This window comes from Camelus dromedarius, chromosome 8, assembly GCF_036321535.1.
Source record: "Camelus dromedarius isolate mCamDro1 chromosome 8, mCamDro1.pat, whole genome shotgun sequence".
Lineage (NCBI taxonomy): Eukaryota > Metazoa > Chordata > Mammalia > Artiodactyla > Camelidae > Camelus > Camelus dromedarius.
In genome coordinates, this window is record NC_087443.1 from 42272451 (window position 1) to 42299169 (window position 26719).

The window sequence follows — 26719 nt, forward strand, 5'->3', positions numbered from 1 at the left end:
AGTTTGGCAATATCAAGTATTTGGTCAGATTAAAAGGAAAACTGGTTTTGTATTCTGATGGTGTAGATTAAATTGATATTGTCACTTTGGAGAATAATTTAGCTCTAAAATGGGTAATTCACTGGGTAATATTCAATGGGTAATATTCTCTGATCGAGCAGTTTCACTTCTAGCTGTACACCTTTGAACAGTGTTTCTCAAGCTTTGGTCAGCATCACCTGGATTCTTGTTAAAATCAGCAGTTCCCAGGTTCCATCCCAGCTATACTAACTCAAATCATGAATGGAAGCCTCCTGGATGCATTCTGTTCATTCCTCCAAACCCGCTCTCCACCCTCACCCACCCTATTCTTTGTCCCAGAAGGCAGGATTGCATAACAGCATAACAGGGCTCCATTGCCCCTGGCTTCAGGATTGGTTTAGCCAAATAGCAAGCCCCAGCAGGAGGGCAGAGGAGTGAGGTTCAGATGTTAATTTCTTCCTGGAATATCTCCATTGGCAGGCTCTCTCACAGTTCCCCTCAAGGCATGCATTTGACTCCAGAGGATACTCTTTCTCCTTTCAAGTCCCAGTAACCTCTCTCTTCCCTTCGGATCTGGGGACTAAAAGCTCCACTGCTACTGGCACCAGATTGATGCAGGAAAACAGATGTGGGGCATGAGAAGGGCTGTGTCCCAGGTTTCAGTTGAGCCCCTGGGACGTGCCCCGCCAAGTGTGGGTCCTTGGCTTTGCACAGGAAAGAATTCAAGAGCGAGCCACAGTTGAGTGAAGGTAGATTTATTCAGAAAGATACATTGAAAGGCAAGAGAAAGGCCACAAGGTGTGGGGGTTGAGTGCTCGGATTAAAAGTAGGTACACATTCCATAGGCAGAATGCGAGCCGTCTCTGAAGAGGGAGAGAGAGAGGGGCACCTGGCCTCTAGGAGCAATGTTGCTGGTTTTTATGGGCTTGGTGGCTTCATATGCTAATAAGTGGAAGGACCAGTCTAAGGGGAAGGGGCTGGGATTCGCAGGAAGTTGGCCATTTTCCACTCTTTGACCTTTTATGGCTAGCCTTGGGATTGCCATGGTGACTGTGGGCATGTTATTCACCATATTAATATACTACAATGGACGTATAATGAAGCTCAAGATCTATTAGAAGTTAAATCTCATCATCCTGAGCCTCAAGGCCTACTGGGGGTTGAATCTTTCACCATTTTGATGTTAACTGCTATAGCATTCCTTGAATGGCTGGACCCTGCCCCCTTCCTGTCTCAAGATGACTCTACTACTCCTTGCTTCACCAAACCAGGAGGCAGCAAATGACCAGCCTATTTTTTGCACAGCCATTAAGTTCAAAATGTTTTTTGCATTTTTAAACCATTGTAAAAAAAAGGCGAGGAAGACAGACAGCATATGGCCCACAAAACTTAAAACACTGCTGTTTGGCCCTTGACAGAAAAGGTTTTCCCACCCATAACTTATAAACTTAGTTTTGAAAATAATCCCCTTGTAATTAACCTGTTTCAGCTTTTTTTTTTTTTTTTTTTTTTAAGTTTTCCAACTTTCCTACTTGACCCTTGACTGTTCTGGAGGAGCCTGGAAAGCTCTGTTTATAGTAAGTGCCCCCCAGGTGATTTTACCTCCAGAGATTTTTGTCTTCGAGTAATTTCTGTAATTATGCCCAAGGATATATGTATATTGATATAAATTTTACCAGTTTTTATAATAAAAAAGAAGACAAACTAGCCATCAAAAGTTAGTGAAAAATGGCACATATTTAGATGGAGGGTACCCATGAGTAAAATATGATAATGAATAGGTCTCAAGTATGTGAAAAGGAAAAATCAAGTGATAGAACCATGTAAAGAAGATACAATGTATATAAATTTAAAATGTGTATTGTTTACAGATAAATGTGTATACTGGTTACTTCTGGGGGAGGAAGGGTAAGGGGTTACAGGGAAAAAGGGACCAGTAGTGGTGATCAAAGGGACTAGAGTGAATAAACACCGTTGATTGTCTGCTCCACACTCATGCTGTCCCTTTCTAGTTTGTCTTGCAGCTGATATTCTTCATATGGCCTAGGTTCTGCCAAGCAGAGACCTTGTGTACAATTTTAACAGGGGAGTCAGCTCTGTGAGATGGTGGTTCTGCCTGAGGAAATGCATGACGGTGAAAGCACGTGATTCTTCTGAGGCATTGTGGCAAACTTAGCTTCAAAACTCTAGCATCATAAGTACTGAGTAATGGGTGGCAACAGCAGTGGTGCTTCTGCTCCAACAGACCCATGATGGCTGGTCTGGTCTTTCGGCTGCATTGATCCTGGCTATGTAGCATCAAGCCTGGTCCTCTACCCTCCGTGAGATTTTTATGCACTACCTTACTACCCTTTAAAAACCCCTTTCAGCTCAACTGAGTGGATTCTGTAGTCTGCAAATAGGAGCAGTGAACACATAGGGACTTTAGTTTAATTTCTTTTTAAAAAAACAAGCAAGTATAACAAAACATTATTATATGTTATGAAAATACACTTTTGTTTGATTGTTCTTTGTAATTCTCTTTGCTCTTCCTCAAAAAAGTCTAATCTCTGTGTAGAACACATATGAGTTCTCCACTATTACTCTGCTGCATGTTAAACAGCTATTCATGATAGCAAGTTGTCAGCCCAACACACAGAAAAACTATTACACTCCCATATGTAAGGGTCCTAAATAATACCTATTATTATTATTACCTATCTTTCATCTTTTCCTCTAACACTTCTAGTTAATTAATGATTTGCTCAAATTAAACCATGCTAAAAATGTTCCTCTTTTTAATTGAGATATTTATACATATAACATTATATTAGTTTCAGGTATAAACGAATTAAATATTGATGTATATTGTAAAATGATCACCACAATAAGTTAACGTTCATCACCACACATAGTTACAAATTTTCTTGTGATGAGAACTTTTAAGACCTACTCTCTTAGGAACTTGGAATATTCAATGCAGGATTATTAACTATATTCACTGTGCTGTATATTACATCTCCAGGACTTACTTATTTTATAACTGAAAGTTTGTACCTTTTGACCACCCATTTCACCTACCTTCTAACAACCCTTCTGGCAACCACCAACCTATTCTCTGTTGAGGGGTTTTTGTTTGTTTGTTGGGGGTTTGTTTTGTTTTGTTTTTGAGATTCCACATGTAAGTGAGATCATATGATATTTGTCTTTCTTGCCTGACTTATTTCACCCAGCATAATGCCCTCAGGGTACATCCATGTTGTGGCAAATGCCAAGATTTCGTTCTTTTTTATGGCTGAATAGTATTCCATTGTGTATACGTGTGTATCACATTTTTTCAGATCAATTCATGCATTAATGGATATTTAGGTTGTTTCCCTAATTTGGATATTGTAAATAATGCCGCAATGAACAAGGGGTCCATATATCTTTTCTAATTAGTGTTTTCATTTTCATCTAACAAATACCCAGAAATGGATTTGCTGGATCACAGGGTAGTTCTGTCTTAATTTTTTGAGGAACCTCTCTACTGTTTTCCATGGAGGCTGCACCAGTTTACATTTCCACCAATGGTACACAAAATTCGCTTTCCTTTTTTGCTTCCTTGCCAAAACTTATTTGTCTTTTAAATGATAGCCATTCTAACAGATGTGAGGTAATACCTCATTGTGGTTTTAATTTGCATTTCCCTGATAATTAGTGATGTTAAGCCTCTTTTCATGTACCTGTTGGCCATCTATATGTCTTCTTTGGAAAAACATCCAAACATATCCTCTGCCCATTTTTTAATTGAAGTATAGTCAGTTACAATGTGTCAATTTCTGGTGTACAGCATAATATTTCAGTCATGCAGATAAAAATATATTTGTTTTCATATTCTTTTTCATTATAGGTTACTATAAGATATTGAATATACTTCCCTGTGCTATACAGAAAAAAAAAGTGTTTTTTATCTATTTTATATATGATAGTTAATATTTGCAAATCTCGAATTCCCAGTTTACCCTTCCCACCCCTTTTCCCCCAGTAACCATAAGTTTCTTTACTATGTCTGTGAGTCTGTTTCTGTTTTGTAGATGAGTTCATTGGTATCTTCTTTTTTCTTTTTCTATATTCCACATATGAGTGATATCATATGTATTTTTCTTACTCTTTCTGGCTTACTTCACTTAGAATGATGATCTGTAGGTCCATCCATATCACTGCAAATGGCATTATTTTATTATTTCATGGGTGAGTAGTATTCCATTGTATGAATATACCACAGCTTCTTTATCCAGTCGTCTGTCAATGGACATTTAGGTTGTTTCCACGTCTTGGCTATTGGTATACAGAGCTGCTATGAACATTGAGGTGCATATATTTTTTCAAATTAGAATCCCCTTTAGACATATGTCTGGGAGTGGGATTGCTGGATCATATGGTAAGTCTATTTTTAGTCTTTTTGAGAACTCCATACTGTTTACAATAAAGGCTGCACCAAACTACATTCCCACCAGCAGTGTAGGAGGGTTTGCTTTTCTCCACAGCCTCTCCAGCATTTATTGTTCATGGACGTTTGAATGATGGCCATTCCAACTGGTGTGAGGTGATACCTCATTGTGGTTTTGATTTGCATTTCTCTGATAATTAGCAACACTGAGCATTTTTTTCTTGTGCCCTATTGGCCATTTGTATGTCTTCATTGGAGAATTTAGTTTAAAATGGTCTGCCTTGTTTACTTTTGCTTTTATTGCTTTCTTTTTTGGTGTCAGACTAAAAAAAATCACTACCAAGACTTATGACAAGGAGCTTACTGCTTGTTTTCTTCCAGAGTGTTACTATTTCATATCTTACATTCAAGTCTTTAATCAGTTTTGAATTAATTTTTGTGTTTGGTGTTAGATAGTGGTTCAGTTTCATTCTTTTGCATGTGGCTGTCTGGTTTTCTCAACACCATTTATTGAAGAGACTGTCCTTTCCTATTGTATATTCTTGGCTCTTCATGGTCATAAATTAATTCACCATACATGCTTGGATTTATTTCTGGGCTCTTGATTCTGTTCCATTGATCAGTGTGTCTTTTTCTATCAGTACCATACTGTTTGATTACAACAGCTTTGTAACATAGTTTGAAATCAAGGCACATGATGCCTTCAGCTTTGTTCTTCTCTCTTAAGATGGCTTTGGCTAATAGGCATCTTTTATGATTCCATACAAATTTTAGGATTTTTTTTCTATTTCTGTGAAAAATGGCATTGGAATTTTGCTAGAGATTGCATTGAATCTGTCAATTTCTTTGTGTAGTATGGACATTTTAACAATATTAATTTTTTTAATTCATGAACATGGAATATCTTTCCATATATCTGTACCTTCTTTAATTTCTTTGATCAGTGTCTTGTAGTTTTCAGTGAAGAGCTTTCATCTCTTTGGCTAAATTTATTCCTACCTATTTTATTCTTTTTGATGGAATTGTTTTCGTAACTTCTCTTTCTGATAGTTTTCTATTAGTATATAGAAACAACAGATTTTTGTATATTGATTTTTTCAACTATATTGAATTTATTAGTTTCAGCAGTTTTTTGATGGAGTCTTTAGGATTTTCTATATATAATATCATCTACAAACATTGATGGTTTTACTTTTTTCTTTCTAATTTGGATGACTTTATTTTCTTGCCTAATTTCTTTGTCTAGGACTTCCAAGACTGTGTTGAATAAAAGTGGTGAGAGTGGGCATCCTAAGGAAGTTCACATTAAGGATGTATGATTGTATGTCTTTTAATTGCCTTAACTTGTTTAAATATTATAATTCATACCAGATCCACTCATGGAAATTAGACTTTCAACAACTTTTTTCATCATTGCACCAATTGTACTGTTAGAGGGTGATGATCAGTTCTGAATGGGGTTTAATCTATACAGTCATGACATATTTAATCAGTGCTGACAAAAGTCAAGACTTACTTGCCTCATTAAATTCCTGGGTCCTGTAACTGTCACGTTACTTGATTTCACCAAGTATCATCCTCATTTGTAAAATTGGTGCTTAACTTGCATACCGGACTGAAAGCAAATAATACTTTTTTGATTTTTAACATGTTAAGTTTGATGAGCCTTTACTAATTGGAGATATTTACTAAGTAGTTGGGTGTATATAAAAGGTGGAGCTCACATGAGATGTCATGGCAGGAGATAGAAATTTGAAATTTATACATGAATATAGTTGAGACCATGGGCATAAGTGATATTCCTTAGGGATACTGTATTGAGGTGAGAGGAGGACCTATTGCAGACTTTTAAGAAGTCCAATATTAAGTGGCCTGCTATATGAGCCTGCAATGATGTCTGAGAAAAGAAGGCTAGAGAAAAAGGGGAAAATCGGCAGAATATAGTATTATAAGCTCAAGAAAGAGAATTTATAATTGGGAACAATGACTATACTTACAGGTCAAGTAATCTGAAGATTGAAATTGTCTAATGATTTTATTGAAAAGGAGGTTAGTTGGCAGAAACCAGGTGTAAGTGCACAGAGGGAAACTTGGCCCTTCTTCTAAGACGTGAGTGAATTAAGAATGTTTAAATGTAAATGGAGAAGTTCCAGATCCTTTTTTTCTACTGTTTTCTCTACCTAAAATACCTTACCCCCATCTCTACCCATTTAAATTTACACATTCTTCATGTTCCATTTCTTCCTTTTTTTGAATGGTATTTTATATGAGTCAAGTTTAATTGCAGAGACCTGAATATACTCTAATTACTTTAAGCAGAAAGGGACTTATATAGAATATTACATGTATTCCTACATCACTGTTGAAAACACAGATTAAAATCTGAGTTTCCTGGAATAAGTTCAGAAAACACCACAGAGCTGCATTTTGAAGAGAGCTGCTGCTTTGTCCACAATCAGATGTCTAGATACTGACCAAATATTTTAGGAAATAAAACTGTAAATACATGCTATTCCCAAAAGGTAACTGATAAACATGTTTCAATTGGATGCTTATCATTCTAGTAGAAATGTTTATGCTCATCCTCCATGTGTACATATTCAAAATTAATATATAATAGTATGGATTTGCATCTTTCTAAACCACATTTATCTTGTATGATAATCTACATATTATCCCACAAGTTACTTTTTCACTTATACTAAGTAGAGATATTGAGGAGGCAGTTGTATGTATGTCTCTGGCACTAAATACTGTTTATGTCAGATTTTTTCATTAAAATTCAAGCTATAGTGTATATCACTGTATGGTTATCAGAAAATGTCTGTATTCCTCTGACATGAGCAGTTGATTCTCTTTACAATTTTCTCTGTTGACAAATGCTCCCTCTGTAACAGAACACTGGACAAAAATACATGACATTGGACATTAGTCAACAAAAAACAGTGATCTCTAAGAGACAAGAAAAAAGTGAGGTGAGCCCTCTGATGCCCTAATTTATTGCCTTTAGAGAATTTTCATGTTATGGTACAGTAAGGACTAATTCAGGCAAAGCTTTGTGTTTTCCCTAAGCTGAAGAAACAGAGCTGAGGGGTCCAGGGAGATCCTATAGCTAGAATTCACAGGACAGAATACCAGAGGAGAGAAATATAAACAGAGATAAAACTCAAGATTTGCAAAGGGATACAGCAGAATACGAATCAGCACATGATTGTGATAAAAATATCCAAGGCTAGGAAATGAACCATGCAAAAGGATTAGAAGAAATGTATTCAGTGCTCACACAGTACTGGGAATGTGCCTGTTAATAAGTTTTTATATCTATATTTGTTAATTATTTTGACAGGAAACATGAGGTTTCTAGATCAGAGACAAATTTTTAATTACTCAGAACATATGTTATCAGTCTTGCATGCTCCAGTTCCCCAAAGGGCAATGCACTGGGGGCAAAAATCTCTTGTGTGTGCATGGGGTCTATATAGGAGAGCTGTACACCTGATACCACTACTCCTCCAGAGAGAGGAAGACTTCTGCTTTTTAACATAAATGCTCTTTGTGGGATAAAGGATGAAGATCCCTAAGTCAGTTATTAATAGTACCAAGGGCCCTTTATCTTTAACTCCCAAGGCTTGTCTGCCATTCAAACATCCTTTTATTCAGGTACCAGCAGTCTGTTAAGAAAGCATTATTTTCCTGACTCCTGTCCCCACCAAACTACAGAATCTTATAATTGAGAAGAAATTGGGTAGTCAGAAGGCTCTTACCTCAGCAGTGGGGATTAATTATCCATAGAATAAGTGTTGTGGTCACACCTCAAAATTTAAAAGCAAGGCCTAAAATGATCAAACTATTTTCAACAGGAATACAAAAGTGCCTAGCACCTCTCAAGGTAGAATTCACATTGTCCGCCATCGAATTAAACAATTTCCAGGCAATAAGGAGAAACAACAGAAAAACCCGCAATAAGAAGATAAATTAAAAATTGAAACTGAATGTAATGTAAATGCTTTAATTAGCAGACAAGTACTGGGAAAAAAAAGGCATTTATAACTGTATTCCTTAAGTTAAAAGAACTAGAGGAAAATGAAACCTGATAAGTATGGAAGACATAAAAAATATCCTGATTGAAATTCTAGAGGTGACAATTATAATGCAGGAGACAAAGAATGCACTTGGTGGAATTAATAGCAGACTAGACATTGTGGACAAAAAGATTAGTGAACTTGAAGACATAACAATAGGAACTATCCAAAATGAAACAAAAAGGTTCATTTGAAAAAAACCAAAAAGAAGCAAACAGGCCATTAATGAACTATGCAACAATTTCAAGCAATATACTATATGTGCAACTGGAGTCCCTGGATAAGAGAAGAGAAAGGAGAATAAAGAAAAAATATTTGCAGAAAAAATGGCTGAAAATGTTTCAAATCTGATGAAAATTATGAACTCACATGCAAGATTCTCAACAAACCTCAACAACAAGAAACATGAAGAAAACTATAACAAGGCAAGATCATGAAAATATTCTTTTATATTTTCTTCTAAAAATATTCCCCTTTCCCTCATAATAATCACCATTTTCTACTTAAATTAGCCTTGCAGGAGAGTACTGTGATTGCTTTCCTTTTATTAAAGAATAATCCTCTTTTCTTAGAAAAGACATCCTTTCAGAACTTCGGGAGGATTCTTCATGATGTGAGGAGTGAGGAAAAGGATATGGCAGCCAGATCAGTCACATCAACCCCAGCAGTCAGAGGGCTGGCAGGTATCACAGCTGTCTCATTCTCAAGTCACCATCCGAGAAAGAAAGTACTTATGCCCGTGAGAGTTCTGTATGCGTGAGAAAGAAAGATAGCAAGAGAACATCCAGTGAGAGTTAGCTTTCCCAGGTCCATCAGCCCGTGTTTGGGAAACCATTTCACTAACGATAACAGATAAGGGCTTTTATGTTCATTGTCCTAGGAGAGCTGCTTCAGTTTCCCCAGTCAATATATTTATGCCATGATTCAAGGTACTTCCCATTTCATTTCCTGACTCTTCTTTTGGCAGTCACTCTCAGTTCTTACGTTCAGTTAGCCTCTTGATTCTTCTTTAAATAAACAAATAATTAAAAAGGGGATGAAATCTTTATTTAGTCTCAAGAACAGGCTCTGGCAGAAGCAAAAACAGATCAGAACAGGTTCTGGAGAAGCTGAATGTCAGCTGTAACTGTCCCTTTAGACTGATAACTATGATTCTGTTTTTGAAACACCTTTGACAATTCTGTACAGAAATATACTACTTACTATGTAACTATTTTATTTCTATTTTTCTTCTTGAATAATCATAATTTTACATTTACATTTATTATCTCAAGTAATTTCAGAGTTATTAGCAGCATTACTGTGCAACATTCTTTGGATTGGATTATTCTTCAAAAGGGAAATTGTTTTTTCATCTACTGTTTCCTTCCTGTATTGCTTAAAAGAATTAGAATAGGTATTGGTTACAAAGTTTTGAAGTATGTCCAGTGGAAGAGGTGACTTTGACTAAAAGAAAAAAATGTCTTTGAATCATGTTTTCCCCCAAAATATTCTGCTAATGATTACAGTATGCTTTATTTTATTTCTCAGCATAATGTAATAAACTGCATTTTGTTTTGCATTTGAGTAGACTGTCCCAGAACAATATTAAATAATCACAAACAGGCTGTGGTTTTTACTTTGGACTTTACTGCAGCATGAACTGTGAGGGGTGATGCAACTTTCCCTAATTGGCCCTTGTATGAAATCCTAATTCTGGACTTGTAATTCTATCCCAGCTCTAAATTCCGGGTAAGGTTATGTGAGGTTCTCAGACTAGACTCAGATAATGGTTGGTTATTATCATAAACAGCTAGTGAAGGCTTGACAAGAAGCTAGTGTTAAAGAATTCTGGGTGAAATTGAACCTCAGAGGACAGGAATACCCCACACCCCAGCTGCTAGCATATCCCGTAGCATCCATCCTGACCTGTTTCGCAGCATAGAAACCATACACTCAGTCAGGCCTAAAAGACTGCAGAGGGCTTTTAGTTTTCCAGGAACAACAGATTATTTCCGGAAAATAAAGTCCTTCCCTAGGAAAGAGCTGGTAATTTTGGATGTGCATCCTTGCGTGGGAGTCCTTGCAATTCCACTACAGATGTTGGTTGTTGCTAAGGCTTGATTATCTCTTAAGAAATGCTATAATTCGTTTTCTGTTGCCCAGAGCAACTTAGCTAGGGACGTAATCAGAATGCAACAAAAATGCTGCGAGGAAGACCAAGTTTATATTTGAAGCTACCTTATTTCCCTTACAAGTTTCCTCCTCTTTCCCTACATTCTTCTGGCATCCTGAATCCTCATACTCTTCCCTGATTACTCAGACATTTCTCCTGCCCCTTACACAGGACTGAACTCTCCAAGCAGAAAACCCTTTCCTCATGAAATTTGCCTGCCCTGTTTCCATGATTACAGATTCCCAAAGATGAGGGTACAGGGCATCATAGAAATGGTCTGTCTTCTCAAGTTCAGAGATCCAGGAGAACCTGCTCCATCTGCAGCCCCAGTATCATAAGGGGTTAGTGGAGAACAAATCAAAAACTAAAATTACAGGCCATGTCTGAGTACAGAGTGGAGCAAAACTACCCTGAACAGTCACTGTTTCCCAAGGAATAGAGATTTTACTTTGTTGTTGTACTATGAGGAACAGGGATTTCCATTTCTTTATGTGAAAATTCCAGAGTCCATAATGCACAGAGAGAGCAGGGACAATGTGTAGTCTACAGTGACAAAATCAGAAGGGACAGAGGGCTAAGGGAGCTGTGGGTTTCTCTCCCACTTGTCTTTATCCATCTGGCTTTTAACCACTGCTCCACACTAAGTCAGCTTAGTGTCAGTTTTGCAAAATCTCCCCCTTGTTCACCTCCCTCGCCTCCAACGAGGACTCAGCGTGCTCCCCTCAGTATGTCTCTGTCATAGATTTTACTTCATGGTCCTCTTATCACTGATGAATTTCTCTCTCTCACCATAATACAAGTGTCGTGCCAATATGTTGCGTGTTATGTGAATTGTTCTCACAGGGCTTGGCACAGCATGGCATACAGTGGGTGGCTAACAAAAGTTCAGTCAAATGGTGATGTAAAGAGACATGATCTCATACCCGTGAAACAATCGTGTTGTTTATTCATCTTTACATTCATATCAGATACCCAGAAGTGTGAACTGTTTAAGGTAATGAAAAGATGCAAGTGTTATCACCCAGACGTGACCTGCTCTATTAAAGACTCAGAAGTGTGGCTTAGAACAGTTGTCTAGAATCCATGATCCATTTATCTGGCCTTCTGATAAAAATGGAAGCTGGTGAAAAGAATGGGAGTATGCATGTAAGGTAAAGAGAGTTATGCTGCTGACCTTTCTTGTGTGGTGACTAGCATGGGGCTCCCTGGCCCCAGAACAGCTGTGGACTTTCCTTGGAACCATATGGTAGAGGCATGAACCCTACACATGGGTCAGAAAGGGTCTCATTTCTTGTCCTCTCAAGGAAAGACAGATCAAGCTTGAAAGCTTGGTTCTTCCAAGAAATCAAAGCAGGAGGAACAAATAGACAATGTGATGCTATGTAGAAGCTGTCTTGTGTCGGGGGTGGGAGAAGGGAGGGCTGTGCGTGCTCTTCTGTGAGTCAGACAAAGTAACAGAGGCAAAAAGCAGGGGGAGTGTGAGGCCATGCCATGCAAGGAGGGGATCAAAGGGATGGAGACATAAGGCAATCTGTAATGGCACCATCTGGAGAAAGACCGCAGTGCCCTAGTTGGCACATCTCCAGATACTGCATGGTACTGAGCTGGCTCTGGCCAGACCAAAGCATTCATTTATAGCTAATAAGCAATCTTGTGATTGTTAACAAAATCTTCTGGGAGTTGATAACTGTTTCCATGACTCATGAAAATATGCATTGTTGTGAAGTGAAGTTATATATTCTCAGGAGCTATGGGGTTCAGAGAAATTTTTTCAGTAGCCCTTGCCATTGAAGTTACAAAGAGACCATGGATGTCAATTTTAATCATGCATAAAGTTTAGCACACGCTGCACCCAACCCAGGAGCAATGACAATCCAGGGACCAGCCTTACATGTAACTACTTGAATAATGTGACTAAATAATTTTGGCACCAAATCTGTGTTAACTTACTATGGGTAGAAAAGAATCAGCAAGCCAGCTGCCAGACATTTTGCTGGATACTCTAGTTATCTCATTTAGTTCTCATAACAAACTGATGGGGTATGACTTCACCAGTAAGAAAACTGAGACTGAAAGGTAAAATAAATTGCCTAAACCATACAGCTAGCAAATAATAAAAGTATATTTTGGAGCCATTTCTCTTAAACACTTTCCACTTGCAGCCATAATATTAATGGGCATAATGGTTATAGCAAGTGTTTATATAGCACTCCTTCTGTGCTCTAAGCATTTCTTTGAGGTGACATCACTCCAGCCTCCGTTTCCTCACAAAGATCAACAATTAGAAAGCTATCCATGAACAAAAGCCGCTCTTGGAAAAGCCCTGGAGCCTGCTTAATAAACTTCAGCAACATGGGGAGGGGGGTGGGTGGAGTCTGAGAATAACTACACAAGAAGAGAAGAAAGACAATTCATTTTGCCTACATCATCCCATCCTTGAAATGGATGAAATTCTTAAACATAAGACTTGAAAACCATTAAACTCCTACAAGAAAACATAGGAAAAACTTCTTGTCATTGATTTTGGCAGTAATTTTTTGGATATGACACCAAAACCATAAGCAGCAAAAGCAAAAATTAATAAGTAGAACTACATCAGATTTCTGCACAGCAAAAGAAATGCTCTTTTTCAACAGAATGAAAAGGTAACCTATGAAATGGGATAACATGTTTGTAAATCATATTGCTAATAAGCAGTTAATATTCTAAAATATATAAAGGTCTTATACAACTAAAAAAGCAAAAAAAATCTGATTAAAAATGGGTAGAGGAACTGACTAGACATTTTTCCAAAACAGACATACAAATGGCTAACAGGTACATGAGAAGAAGCTCCACATCACTAAATATCAGGGAAATGCAAATCAAATCCATAATAAGTTATCACCACACTCCCGTTAAAATAGCTATTTTGGAAAAGACAAAAGATAACAAGTATTGAGGATGTAGAGAGAAGGGAACCCTTGTGCACTGTTGGTGGGAAAATTTGTGCAGCCACTATAAAACACAGTATGGAGGTTACTCAAAGAATTAAAAATAAAACCGCCGTATGATCCAACAATCCCACTTCTCAGTATACATAAAGGAAATGAAAACAATATCTTGAAGGGATATCTGCACTGTCATGCTCACTGGAGTGTTATTCACAGTAGCCGAGGCATGGAAACAGCCCAACTGTCCCTTAAGGGATGATTTGATAAAGGAGTTGTAGTATAAATACACATAATAGGAAAATATTCACTTATGAGAAAGAAGGAAATCCTGCCATTTGAGACAACATGAATGGATTTTAAGAACATTATGCTAAGTGAAATAAGTCAGAGAAAGACAACTACTGTATGATGTCACTTATGTGGAATCTAAAGAAGCCAACTCATAGAAACGGAGAGTGTTGGTTACCCAGGGCTGAGGTGTAGGGAAAAAGGGGAGATGTGGATCAAGGGGTCTGTTTTATACTGGTCTCAACCTATCAGTAACCAGTGTTGTTGCTGGACTGGCCCTTGTGGTCCTTATCATGATTGCAAGGTGAGCTCAACAATAATAGAAAACTTTTGGGGAATAAAAAGGATTTTTACTCGAAGGTCCTGGAAATTACACAGCATACTTCAGCCCACACAGTGAGGTCAAGAATAGGGAAAATCAGGCAGCAGTTCTGAGGTTCTGCTTTTATTGGGATCAAATGTGGGGGCCTAGGGTTTCAAGGCCTTCTGTTTATTGGTGAACTTAAGACATAGAACAGGAAGAGAAAAAACAAGCAGCCCAAGTGGTCAGTTACCAAAATCAACCAAGATCTCTGAAACCAGCTGTCACATCCTCTCAGTGACCTCCTCCAATAGTTGGGACGAGGTAGGATGGATATAAAGAGTATTGTGGGGGTTATGGAATAGTTCTTTATCTGATTGTGGTGGTGTGTATTACAATTCATAGAACTGTATATCCCCCCCACACAAAAAAAGTCAGTTTTATTATATAATAGTTCTTTTAATGAAAAATAAAATGCAGGCTTTGCAGACGGACTTCCTAGGTTTGAATCATATACTAACTGTTTATCTTGAGATAGGTCATTTAATCTCCTTATTTCCCAATTTCTGTGTAAAAATAATGGTGGTAATAGTGACAGCCCCCTCATGGGGTTGTAGTGAACATTAAATGGGCTGAAACTTACAAGCATTTAGAACAACCCCTTGTGTATAGTAGATCCACAATAAATATTACTGATCATTACTAGTCCACACATACATTATGTGGGATTGATGTTTTAAGCTGTGTAATTTTAAAAGTATTACTTTTCAACAGTTCAAGTGTTCCTTAATTGATGAGTGGATAAAAAATTGGTCTGTCCAAACAATGGAATAACGTTCAGAAATAAAAAGAAAGTAAATACTTACCCATGCTACAACATGGGTGAACCTTGTAAACATTACGCTAAGTGAAAAAGGCCACATACTGTATGATTCCACTTGTATGAAATGTCCATAATAGGCAAATCTATAGAGACTGAAAGTCAGTGAGTGGTTGCCAGGGGACGGGAAGAAATGGTAAAAGGGATGGGATTTCTTTTTGGAATTTTAGAATTGTTTTGGAATAGATAACAGTGATGTTTGCACAACTCTGTAAATATATAAAAACTACTGAATTGTATACTTTAAAGATATAAAGATATGAACTTTGTGAATTATATCTCAATAAAGCTACTGCTATTAAAGAAAAAACTCTGAAACAAAGGAACCTGAGTGGTGGGGGAGCAGCTTGAGCCTGGCTCTTTATCTAGTCATGTGGCAGGCAAGGTGTTTATTCAAGATAGCTGTCTTTGAAGTGGATGCCTCTTTGAAGTGGATCCCTGGCAATCAAAGCTTCAGTCAGACACTTGCATTACATGAAAGAAAAACTGTCAGGTACAAACTTCCAGTTATAAGATGAATAAGTTCGAGGGAATCTAATGCAGGGCATGATGATTATAGTTAAAAATACTGTATTACGTACTTGAGAGTGGCTAAGAGAGTAAATCTTAAATGTTCTCAACACAAAAAAAGAAATAGTAACAATGTGATGGCGGTGTTTGCTAACACTAGCGGTAATCATTTTGCAATATGTAAATGCGGCAAATCAATACAGTGAACACCATAAACTTAGACAATGTTAATGTCAATTATATCAGTAAAACTGGAAAAGAAATTTTTTCATTGAAAATCACTTTATTTTATAAATTAGCTCATTTATTCTCATGACAACTTTATGAGAAAGATACCATTACTACCCCTGTTTTATAGTAAGAAAACTAAGGTCAGAGAATTTGAATAACTTGCCCAAGGTCATACATATTAAAGGGAAAAAAATGGGATTCAAAGCCAGGAAGTCTGAATCCAAAAACCATACTCTCAACATATTCTACTGTTCTATTTTCAAATATTCTGGAACCTAAGTGCTTCTCAGAATTTTAGACTTTGTGGCCAGACAGTGTCAAAAATCCAAAAGGGCATTGATAAGCCTGTAAACAGAAACACGCCTGACCAGGGTCCTAGGAATGAGAGAGGTGATAACCAAGTAACTGAATGGGAGAGACACTGAAACTTGTAGCAATATAATACACACTCCCACTGTAACACATCACCTCACCCAACACCTCTTGCTGGAACATCAGAGGTTGAGGGGAGACACCTGGAGGAAACTCAAAGGATCCGGGGAAGTCTGGCCCCCAGTGTTGAGGCAGATTCTACTTCCAACATGAGCAGCTGCCCCACTTTAGGACTGCCATACCTGCTGCTTCCCTGCCGTAGATCTGAGAGGTAGGAAAAACATACAAAATCTACAAACACCAAGCACACACTTCATGGAGAGAAGAAAAGTTCAGATCAAAATAGCTGACTTGGCTTTCTTATTTTCCAGGACTGCATCAAATGTATCTCACGAGGAATTCAGCCATCTCTGAACTCTGCGGGAAGAGACTGTCAGAGAAGACGTCCAGAAGCCAGGTAGAGTGACCTACCTTAGTGTTTCTGGGACTGAGGGACTTCTAGGGACACAGACTTTGAGTGTAAAACCAGAACAGTTGGTCACCGTCCACTCATGTTAGGGTCAGGTTAGCAAGAAACCTTAGGATTCTTCATTCCAGCGCATTCCAGCCATGTCAAGCTGTGCTCTTCACAGCTACAGAGGCCTCCAGTCATGCAAACGTGTTCTGACTGTGCGCATTTTATTCTGACTCTCACTTCAGCTAGTACTGCTCTAACGCCGGCACCCGTTTCCTTAGAATGGTGGCTTTATTCACTGACCTGGTCTGCTTAAATCAGATGGGATTATTTTGACTAATTCCTGCCTCCCAGCCAGAGGGGCTGTAGAGCTTCCCGGCTTGTTTAGAATTTAACCCCATTCCCTTGAGCTGCTGACTCTCTGAACTGGTCATCAGATAGGTTGCTGTGAACCTGGGATAGAGATGTCAGACATGAATAGTGATACATTTCACCATTTAAAAACTTCTCAGTTACAAAGCAGTATCTGAAACTGGCCCTAATGAAGAATTTTGACTAATTGTTTTTCATTAGGTTTTTTAATCTCTTATACAATTAAGCTTCTCAGAAGCATGTGTCCTGTGAGCAGGACCACACAGTGCTCCCTGGGAAGCCTGAAGATGAGGTCCTTCAGCATGCATGAGCATTTGGATTGCAGGCAGTCTGACTTAAAAATCCCCATTATAAGCAAGGCTGAGCATGTGGTAAGAGGCATAGCCCCTGTCTTTAATTAAGAGAGTGCAGTCTAATTAGGCAACTGCATGCACGCGCGCACACACACGCACATACAAAAAATCCTGTAGTTCCCAGAGATTACAGATGTCAGGAGCTGTTAGTACAGAAACTCATTTCTGACCCACGAGGGAGGAGGGGAACCAGGTGTGAGTGCAAGCACTAAGGTTCCTGCCAACTGCAGCTGTTCCCTTCCAAACTGACCTCCTGACTTTGTCGCCTACACTTTGGAAAGACAACTGGATGCCCTGGGGTTGTCCTTTATGGAGGAAAGAATGACTCAGCCTTGGAAGGTGTGTGCAACACCCCATCTTCTCCTCTGCCCTGCTCACAGCCACCTGTGCAGTTCGGCCCCAGGGATCTTTCTGCTCTTTTCTCTGGCAGGGGGGCCTGCTAGAGTCCCATGATCTCTGATTATATTGGAAGGACCCAGTCCTGAACAGATGGCCACCTTACTCACAGGGTACTTCATATCTGGCCAAGATAGGGTTATCTATCTAATGAGCAATCTAGCAAATGAGGTTGAACATGCAAGTATCCTTTTTTTGTATATGTATATTTTTTATTGAAGTATAGTCAGTTTACAATGTTGTGTCAATTTCTGGTGTACAACGTAATGCTTCAGTCGTACGTGAAAATATTCTTTTTCACCATAAGTTACTACAAGGTACTGAATATAGTTCCCTATGCTATACAGTATGAACTTGTTTATTTTATATATGTTAGTACCTACAAAACTTAAACTCCCAATTTATCCCTTCCCACCCTCTTCCCCTGCTGGTAACCACAAGTTTGTTTTCTATGTCTGTGAGTCTGTTTCTGTTATGTAAATAAGTTCATTTGTCTTTTTTTTTTTTTTTAAGATTTCACATATAAGTGACATTAGATGGTATTTTTCTTACCCTTTCTGGCTTACTTCACTTAGAATAACAATCTCCAGGTATATCCATGTTGCTGCAAATGGCATTATTTTATTCCTTTTTTATGGCTGAGCAGTATTCTATTGTATAAATATACTACAGCTTCTTTATCCAGTCATCTGTTGATGGACATTTAGGTTGTTTCCATGTCTTGGCTATTGTATATAGTGCTGCTATGAACACTGGGGTGTATGTATCTTTTTGAATTAAGGTTCCCTCTGGTTATATGCCTAGGAGTGGGGTTGCTGGGTCATAAGGTAAGTCTATTTTTAGCCTTTTTGAGGAATCAAAATACTGTTTTCCATAATGGCCTCACCAAACTACATTCCCACCAACAGTGTGAGAGAGTTCCCTTTTCTCCACACCCTCTCCAGCATTTATCATTTGTGGACTTTTGAATGATGGCCATTCTGACTGGTGTGAGGTGATACCTCATTGTAGTTTTGATTTGCATTTCTCTGATAATTAGCGATATTCAGCATTTTTTCATGTGCCTATTGGCCATTTGTCTTCATTGGAGAATTGCTTGTGTCATTCTTCTGCCCATTTTTGGATTGGGTTGTTTGTTTTTTCATTATTAAGTTGTATGAGCTGTTTATACATTCTGGAAATTAAGCCCTTGTCAGTCTCATCAATTGCAAATATTTTCTCCCAATCCATAGATTGTTGTTTTGTTTTGCTTATGGTTTCCTTTGGTGTGCAAAAGCTTATAAGTTTAATTAGGTCCTAATTGTTTATTTTTGCTTTTATTTCTATTCCTGGGTAGACTGTCCTAGGAAAACATTGCTGAGATTTATGTCAGAGAATGTTTTGCCTATGTTTTCTTCTAAGAAGTTTATAGTGTCTTGTCTTATGTTTGTTTAAGCCATTTTGAGTTTATTTTTTGTGTATGGAGTGAGGGAATATTCTAACTTCATTGATACGCATGCAGCTGTCCAGTTTTCCCAATACTATTTGCTGAAGAGACTGTCTTTATTCCATTGTGTATTCTTGCCTCCTTTGTCAAAGATTAATTGACCGTAGGTCTGTGGGTTTATTTCTGGGCTCTCTATTCTGTTCGATTGATCCATGTGTCTGTTTTCATGCCAATACAATGCTGTTTTGATTACTGTAGCTCTGTAGTATTGTCTGAAGTTTGAGAGGGTTGTTCCTCCAGCTTCATTCTTTTTCTTCAGTATTGTTTTGGCAATTCTGGGTCTCTTGTGATCATCTCAGCTGTTGGCTTATAGGCAGTAGACCATCAGGCAGGCTGAGTTAGCCTTAGTATAAGGTATAGGAGAACCTTACAGAGACCAACCAGGTACCAGATGGAATGAGACAGCATTACATACATTTAGATTGTGAAGGATCACGATCTCTTATGAACAAACAGCAGGCTGGCCAGTTCCTACCAGGGAGATGCCATTATAGAGGGAAGTTCTAAGGAAGAGCAGCTTCATGCTAATGAGAGAAGTGTTTGTTCATTCTTATCGTCTGTTGCAGTGATTCTCAGACTTCAGCTTTAGAGGATCACCTGGAAGGATTTTAAAACACAAAGTAGGTCGAGGTGTGGGACCAGAGAATTTGCATTTCTAGAAAGTTCCGAGGTGAAGATCATGGGTTCAAGGACCACACTTTAAGAGGTGTGGATCTACAGGAAATAATATATGTAACTATATATTCTTCTGCAGACCCAGCCCATACAGAAATTGTTACGAAGTGTCATAGACCAACATGACCAGGTATTTGTTGGAAAAAAGAGGGGTGGAAACTCACAAACAACATTCAGTCAATTAACTAGCAAGTATTCACTGAGGACCTGCCATGTGCAAAACTAGGTCCTAAACTCTGGAAAGATTCAAAAGAGGTGTCGAATTTGATTGGAATCTAATTTGGAAAAATCTTTCTATAGGCCATTTAGTCAGTGTATATAAAAAGCCTTAAAGTTTACTGTTCTTTCACCAAGCAACTCCATGTCTAGGAATTTATCCCAGGAAAATAATTACAGATGTTGACAAAGATTAAACTAAGGAAATGTTGACTGAAGCTTTTGTAAAGTGAAAAGGTGGAAATCTAAATGATCGACAAATATAAATGTAAATGACTAACAGATACTACATTCTCTCTCATGCATGTGTGTGCGTTTCTCTCTCTCTCTCTCTCTCTCACAAACATACACACACACACACATTCATTCACTCACTCACTCACTCACTCATTCTTCCCATGGTTCTCTAGACCAGTGGTTCTCAGAATGTCTGGAGACACTTTTAGTCATCACAGCTCAGGAGGCGGAGTGCTCCTGGTATCTAGTGAGTAGAGGCCAGGGATGCTGCTGAACATCCCATGATGCACAGGGCAGCTCTCATAACAAAGACTCATCTGGCCCAAGAATCGGTGGTGCTGATAATGAGAAACCCTGATCTAGCTTCACTTGCCAGAGAATTCCAGCAGAGCCGCATTGACTGTAAGGACTATATTTCATAGAATCAGGCCCAGCCGCACAGTGAAGGACTTCATTCCCCTCAGGGTCTCATGCTATTATTTCTGTGTTGCAGGAACTGTCTCAGGTGAATTTGTACCTGGGTCATGTAGGCTTTTTCCCTTAGCTTCTACCCATGTTGTGGCAGTTCAGAGAGAAATTCCTGCACAGCTGCTCATACCCGCCTTCAGGAGACAACGATGCAGCCCAGTCCACAGGCCTTTGGTGCCCCTAGAGCTGGCTAAAGCAGTCCACACAGTGTTGGCCTTGCCGCAGCTCTGTGGAGTCTAGTTACCTGAAAACCAAAGCCTCTGCTTTGGGCCGGCCTTATACAACACCCTGTGAGAAGGGTTCCTTTGGCTTCTGCCTGCAGCCACGCTCCGTAAGACTGCAGAAAAAACTTGTGGGGCCTGGCCAGGAACTAAGAGCTGGGAAAAAAACCGTACTGTCCTCATCTCAGGTACCTGAGCCAAACCACTTTTCTCATCCTGTTGACAAAAATCGGCAAACAAATAAACATTTGCAAATCCATATACACAGAGTAAAAGTAAATACTATGAGTTTCTAAAGGCGCAGTTATTTCATTTGACATTTTCCACAACCAGCCAAATGGGTTAAGCTAATTTCTATTTCTTTGCCTTTGCTCATCCTCTAATAGAAGATTGCCCCACTTCCTTTCTGTCTACCTAAATCTTACTGTCTTTTAAGACCTACTTCTCGTCTCCTCCAGGAAGTTTTCAAAATCAGTTAGAATGCTTTTGGCTCTAAGTAGCAGAATATTTAAAATAATTAGTCGTCATTATTTCATGTAAAAAGAAGCTTGAAGCTAGAGAGTTCCAGAGTTAAGCAATTCAACAGCCTAATGACTTCTTTCCAATTCTCTTGGTTTTGTCTCATGGTCACAAAATGGCTGCCACAACATCTCATCATTTTGGAAATAGCCAAAGACAAGAAGTTAAGGAAAATGCCTCTCCCATGCTGAGTACATAAGAAGGAATTTATTAGAAGACTTTTTCTTTTTTTCTCAGAGAGGAAATTCTTTCCCAAAAGTCCCTAATAGATATATCTTTATATTTCATTGGCCGGAACAAAGCCAATCATTGAGATTAGTGTAGTGGGCTTTAGAAACATTGTGGGTCATTCCTTGTACCTGGAGGAGGGACCCAACTTACCTTAGAATATTGCTGCTCCAAAAAAAAAAATGAAAAGAAAAGAAAACCACATGTGCTTTGGGAGTACTTAAAAGGAGACTGGGGCTAACCCGTTACAATACAGAGTAGCACAAAACCATCTTGGATACTATGCGTAGTTAACTTAAAACTTACTTGAACTTGTTGATGACAAAAAACATATCAAGAGAGATACAGATTTAAGACCACAGACTCTCCTTGTTCTTTTCTATCATTTGCCATGCAACAAACTCAGTGAAATGTACCATAAAGGAGAGAGTATTGCAGTGAGAGTTAGCAAATGTAGGTTTTAGTCCCAATCCTAAATAGCAAGCCACTTAACTATCTCTGAGTCTCAATTTCTGTCACTCCTGGCAGTCTAATCTTCTCAAATACAGAAAATGGCACCTTGGGAAAGCTGGAAGCTGAAAACAAGTGTCCCTAATGGGCTTCCCCTGCTCACTTCTTCACCCTTCCCAGCCTTCCCCAGGATAGGAAGCTGTCATGAGCCATGGTCATGACTACTTCAAGTTCCTAAGTGCCAACAACAGAAGCTAGAGACTCAACACTGAAACACTGAATCCTGGACCTTAGGAACATTGAATCAGAACATCTGCTAAGTGCAAGCCAAGAGTAGAAATGTTTGGAATTTCTAAGTGACCAAAACCCAAGAAAAGGATTTTATTCAGGACATTAGAATTTTTTTTAAGTACTTTTTTAACTTCATTTTTTGGAGTAATTTTTGATTGACAGTAAAATTCAGAAGAAGGTGCCCCTTGTCCCTACACATGAATAGCCTCCCTATTATCAGTATCATTCACCACAATGGTACATTTATTATTAAGAATAAGTCTGCATTGACTCACCATAATCATAATCATAATCCATCGATTACCTTAGGGTTCACTCTTGCTGCTGTGCATTCTGTGGATTTTGACAAATGTATAATGACAATATATCCATCATTATCATACCATATAAAGTATTTTCTCTGGCCTAAAAATCCTCGATGTGTTTCCCTCTTGCTTCTTCTCCATCTCTGTCAATTGATCTTTTTATGGTCTTTGTAGTTTGCCTTTTTCAGAAAGTTGCATAGTTGGAATCATACAGTACGTAGCCTTTTCAGATTGGCTTCTTTCACTTAGTAATATGCACTTAAGTTTCCTCCATGTCTTTTTGTGACTTGATAACTCCATTTTTATGACAAATGTTAAGAGATTTACTCTCTTAATAGCTTTCATATGTATTTACAGCAGCTGTATGTATAGTTATCATGTCGTACAGTACATCCCAAGCACTTACTCATCTTACAGCTGTTAAGTTTGCACCTTTTGACCATCTTTTCCAATCCCCTCCTCCACCCCCTACCTCTGGTAACAATAAATATGGTTTCTTTTTCTATGAGATAGGGTTATACTTTCATTCTTTTATACGTGAATATCCAATTTTCCCAGGACCATTTATTTATTAAAGAAAATGTCTTTTCTCCATTGAGTATCCTTGGCCCCCTTGTCAAATATAAGTTGACCGTGTATACTAGGGTTTATTTCTGGGTTCTCAATCCTTTTCCCTAGGTCTGTTTGTCTGTTCTTATGCCAGTACCATACTGTTTTGATTACTATAGCTTTCCTGCTTTCTTCCTCTTTCTCTAAATTGTTTTAGCTATTCAGGCTATTTGTGGTTCCATATAAGTTTTTGGATTTTTTTTCATATTTCTGTACAAAGTGCCATTGGAATCTTACAGGGATTGTATTGAATCTATAGACTGCTTTGGGTAGTATGGACATTTTAACAGTGTTAGTTCTTCCAGTCCATGAACATGGCCTACCTTTCCATTTAATTGTGTCTTTGATTTTTTTTTTTATCGATGTCTTGTATTTTTTAGAGTAGAGAACTTTCACTTCCTTGGTTAAATTTATTCCTAAGTTTCATTGTTTTTGACGCTATTGTAAATAGGATCAATTTCATTTCTTTTTCAGACATTTTGTTGTTAGTGTATAGAAACACTATTAATTTTTGTTAATTTTGTATCCTGCAATTTTACTGAATTCACGGATTAGATATATAGTCATCTCCCCTGATCCACAGTGTCACTTTCTGTGGTTTCAGTTGCTCACAGCCTAATCATGGTCTGAAAATATTAAATGGAAAATTCCAGAAATAAAAAAAATTTATAAATTGCAAATTGCCCACTGATCTGAATAGTGTGATAAAATCTTGTATCATCTCACTCTGTTCTGCCTGGGATGTGATTTATTCCTTTGTCCAGCATGTGCATGCTATATACACTACCTGCCCACTAGTACCTGTATAGGGAAAAGCATGCATAGGCTTCAGTACTAACCGTGATATCAGGCATCCATGGGGGTCTTCGAATGTGTCCCCCACAAATAAGAGAGTGACTAGGATAAAGGGTGTTTTTAGTGGAGTCTTCAGGATTTTCTATGTATAAAATCACATCATCTCCAAATAGAGACAGTTTTACTTCTTTCTTTCTAATTCTGATGCCTTTTATTTCTTTTTGTTGCCTGGTTGCTCTGGCTAGAACTTCCAGTGCACTGTTGGCTAGGAATGGTGAGAGTGGGCACCTTTGTCTTCTTCCTAATCTTAGAGAAAAAGCTTTCAATCTTCCTTCATTAAGGATGTTAGTTGTGGACTTGTTGTATATGACCTTTATTACATTGAGATATGTTCCTTCTTTACCTAATTTGTTAAGCATTTTTATCCTAAATGGATATTGAATTTTGTCAAATACTTGTTCTGCTCTATTTAGATGATAACATCATGCTTTTCCTTCATCATTATTAACGTGATATAACACATTGACTGACTTGTGGTTATTGAAATATCCTATCATCTTAGGGATAAATTCCCCTTGATTGTGGTGAATGACCCTTTAATGTGCTGCTGAATTTGGTTTGTTAATATTTTGTTGAGAATTTTTGCTTCTATATTTATCAGGGATATTGACCTGTAGTTTTCTTTCCTAGTAGTGTTTTATTTTATGCTTTTGGTATCAGAATAATGCTGGCCTCATAAAAAATGAGCTCCTCTTTGTTTTTTTTTTTTTTTGGAAGAGTTTGAGAAGGATTGGTGTCAGTTCTTCTTTAAATAATTGGTAAAATTCAAAAGCAAAGCCATCTAGTACTGGGTGTTTTTTTGTTGGGAGATTTTTGATTACTGATTAAATCTACTTGCTAGTAATTCTATTCAGATTTTCTGTTTTTTCTTGATTCAGTCTTAGTACGTTGTATGTTTCTGAGAATTTTTCCATTTGTTCTAGTTTGTACAGTGTGTTGGCATATAGTTGTTTGTAGTAGCTTCTAATGATCCTTTGTATTTATGTGGTATATGCTGTAATGACTCCTTTTTTATTTATAATTTTGTTGGTTTGGGTCTCCTCTTGTTTCTTTGGTTAGTCCAACTAAAGGTTTGTCAATTTTGTTTTTATTTTCAAAGAATCAACTTTTAGTTTGGTTAATCTTTTCCAGTGTTTTTCTGTTCTTTATTTCAGTTATTTCTGCTCTAATCTATATTATTCCTTCTGCTAAATTTGGTCTTAGTTTATTCTTCTTTTTCTGGTTCCTTAAGGAGTAGAGTTAGGTGATTTATTTGGGATCTTTCTTGCTTCTTGATGTAGGTTTTTATTGTTACAAGCTTCCCTCTTAGAATTGCTTTTGCTGCATCCCAAAAGTTTTGGTATATTGTGTTGCCATTCATGGATTCTCCAGATTTACTCTAGTGATTTCTAGGCTCATACTGTTTTGATAAGAGAAGATACTTGGAACGATTTCAGTCTTTATGAATTTTCTGAGAGTTGGTTTATGGCCTAACATATCTAGAAAATGTTCCAGGTGTGATTGAGAAAAATGTGTGTTCCGCTGTTGTCCAATTGAATGTTCTGAATATGTCTGTTGGGTCCATTTGGCCAACAGTGTTGTTCAAATCTGCTATTTCTTTATTGCTTCTCTGTCTGAGAGCAAGATATCAAATCCCCAACTATTATTGTATTCCTGTTTATTTTTCCTTCTGTTAGTTTCTGCTTTCCGTATTTAGGTGCGCCAACATGGGGTACATAAATATTTACAATTTTTTAATCTTCTTCATACATTGACCTCTTTATCATTATATAGTAACTTCTTTGTTTCTTTTTTAGCATTTTTAGTTTAAAGTCTACTTTTTCTGATATAAGTATAGAACCCCTGCTTTTTTGTTGTTGTTGACATTTGCTTGAAATACCTTTCGTTCATTCCTTCACACTTAGTCTGTGTGCATTTTTAAAGCTAAAGTGAGTCTTTGTGGAAGCATATTGTTGGATCTTGATTTTTCTTATTCCTTTAGCCATTCTGTGTCTTTTGATTAGAGATTTTGATGTATTTCCACTTAAAGTAATTATGAATAGGCAAAGACTTACTATTGCCTTTTTGTTAATTGTTTTCGGGTTTTTTATAAATCCATTACTGCTTGTTTCTTATCCTGCTGTCTTTTTTTGTGTGTTTTGATGTCTATTGATATCAGTATGCTTTGACTTCTTTATCATGTTCTTTTGTGTAATTGCTAAAAATTTCCCCCTTGTGTTTACCATGAAGCTTACATTAAATATCTTAAGCTGTTACCAGTTTAAAATAAGGGTTTAAATTTTAACTTCAAGAGGATTCCTGTACTTCATACTTTTACTCCCCCTTCCCCACATTTTAGGTTATTGATGCTACAATTTATGTATTTTTATATTGTGTAACTAATAAGATTATTGTTGTTAT

General features: G+C 37.7%; 1 protein-coding gene across 7 annotated transcripts in view; it reads left to right on the forward strand.

Annotated features, from left to right (window-relative positions):
- The window catches only part of FAM13C (family with sequence similarity 13 member C), a 542774-nt gene that overhangs the window by 454270 nt on the left and 61785 nt on the right, over positions 1–26719 (forward strand). For all 7 annotated transcript variants that reach the window (XM_064488166.1, XM_010985766.3, XM_031461297.2 and 4 more), the window contains one exon: positions 16556–16641. The gene's annotated coding sequence lies outside the window, so the exon portion shown is untranslated. The remainder of the gene's footprint in view (positions 1–16555; positions 16642–26719) is intronic.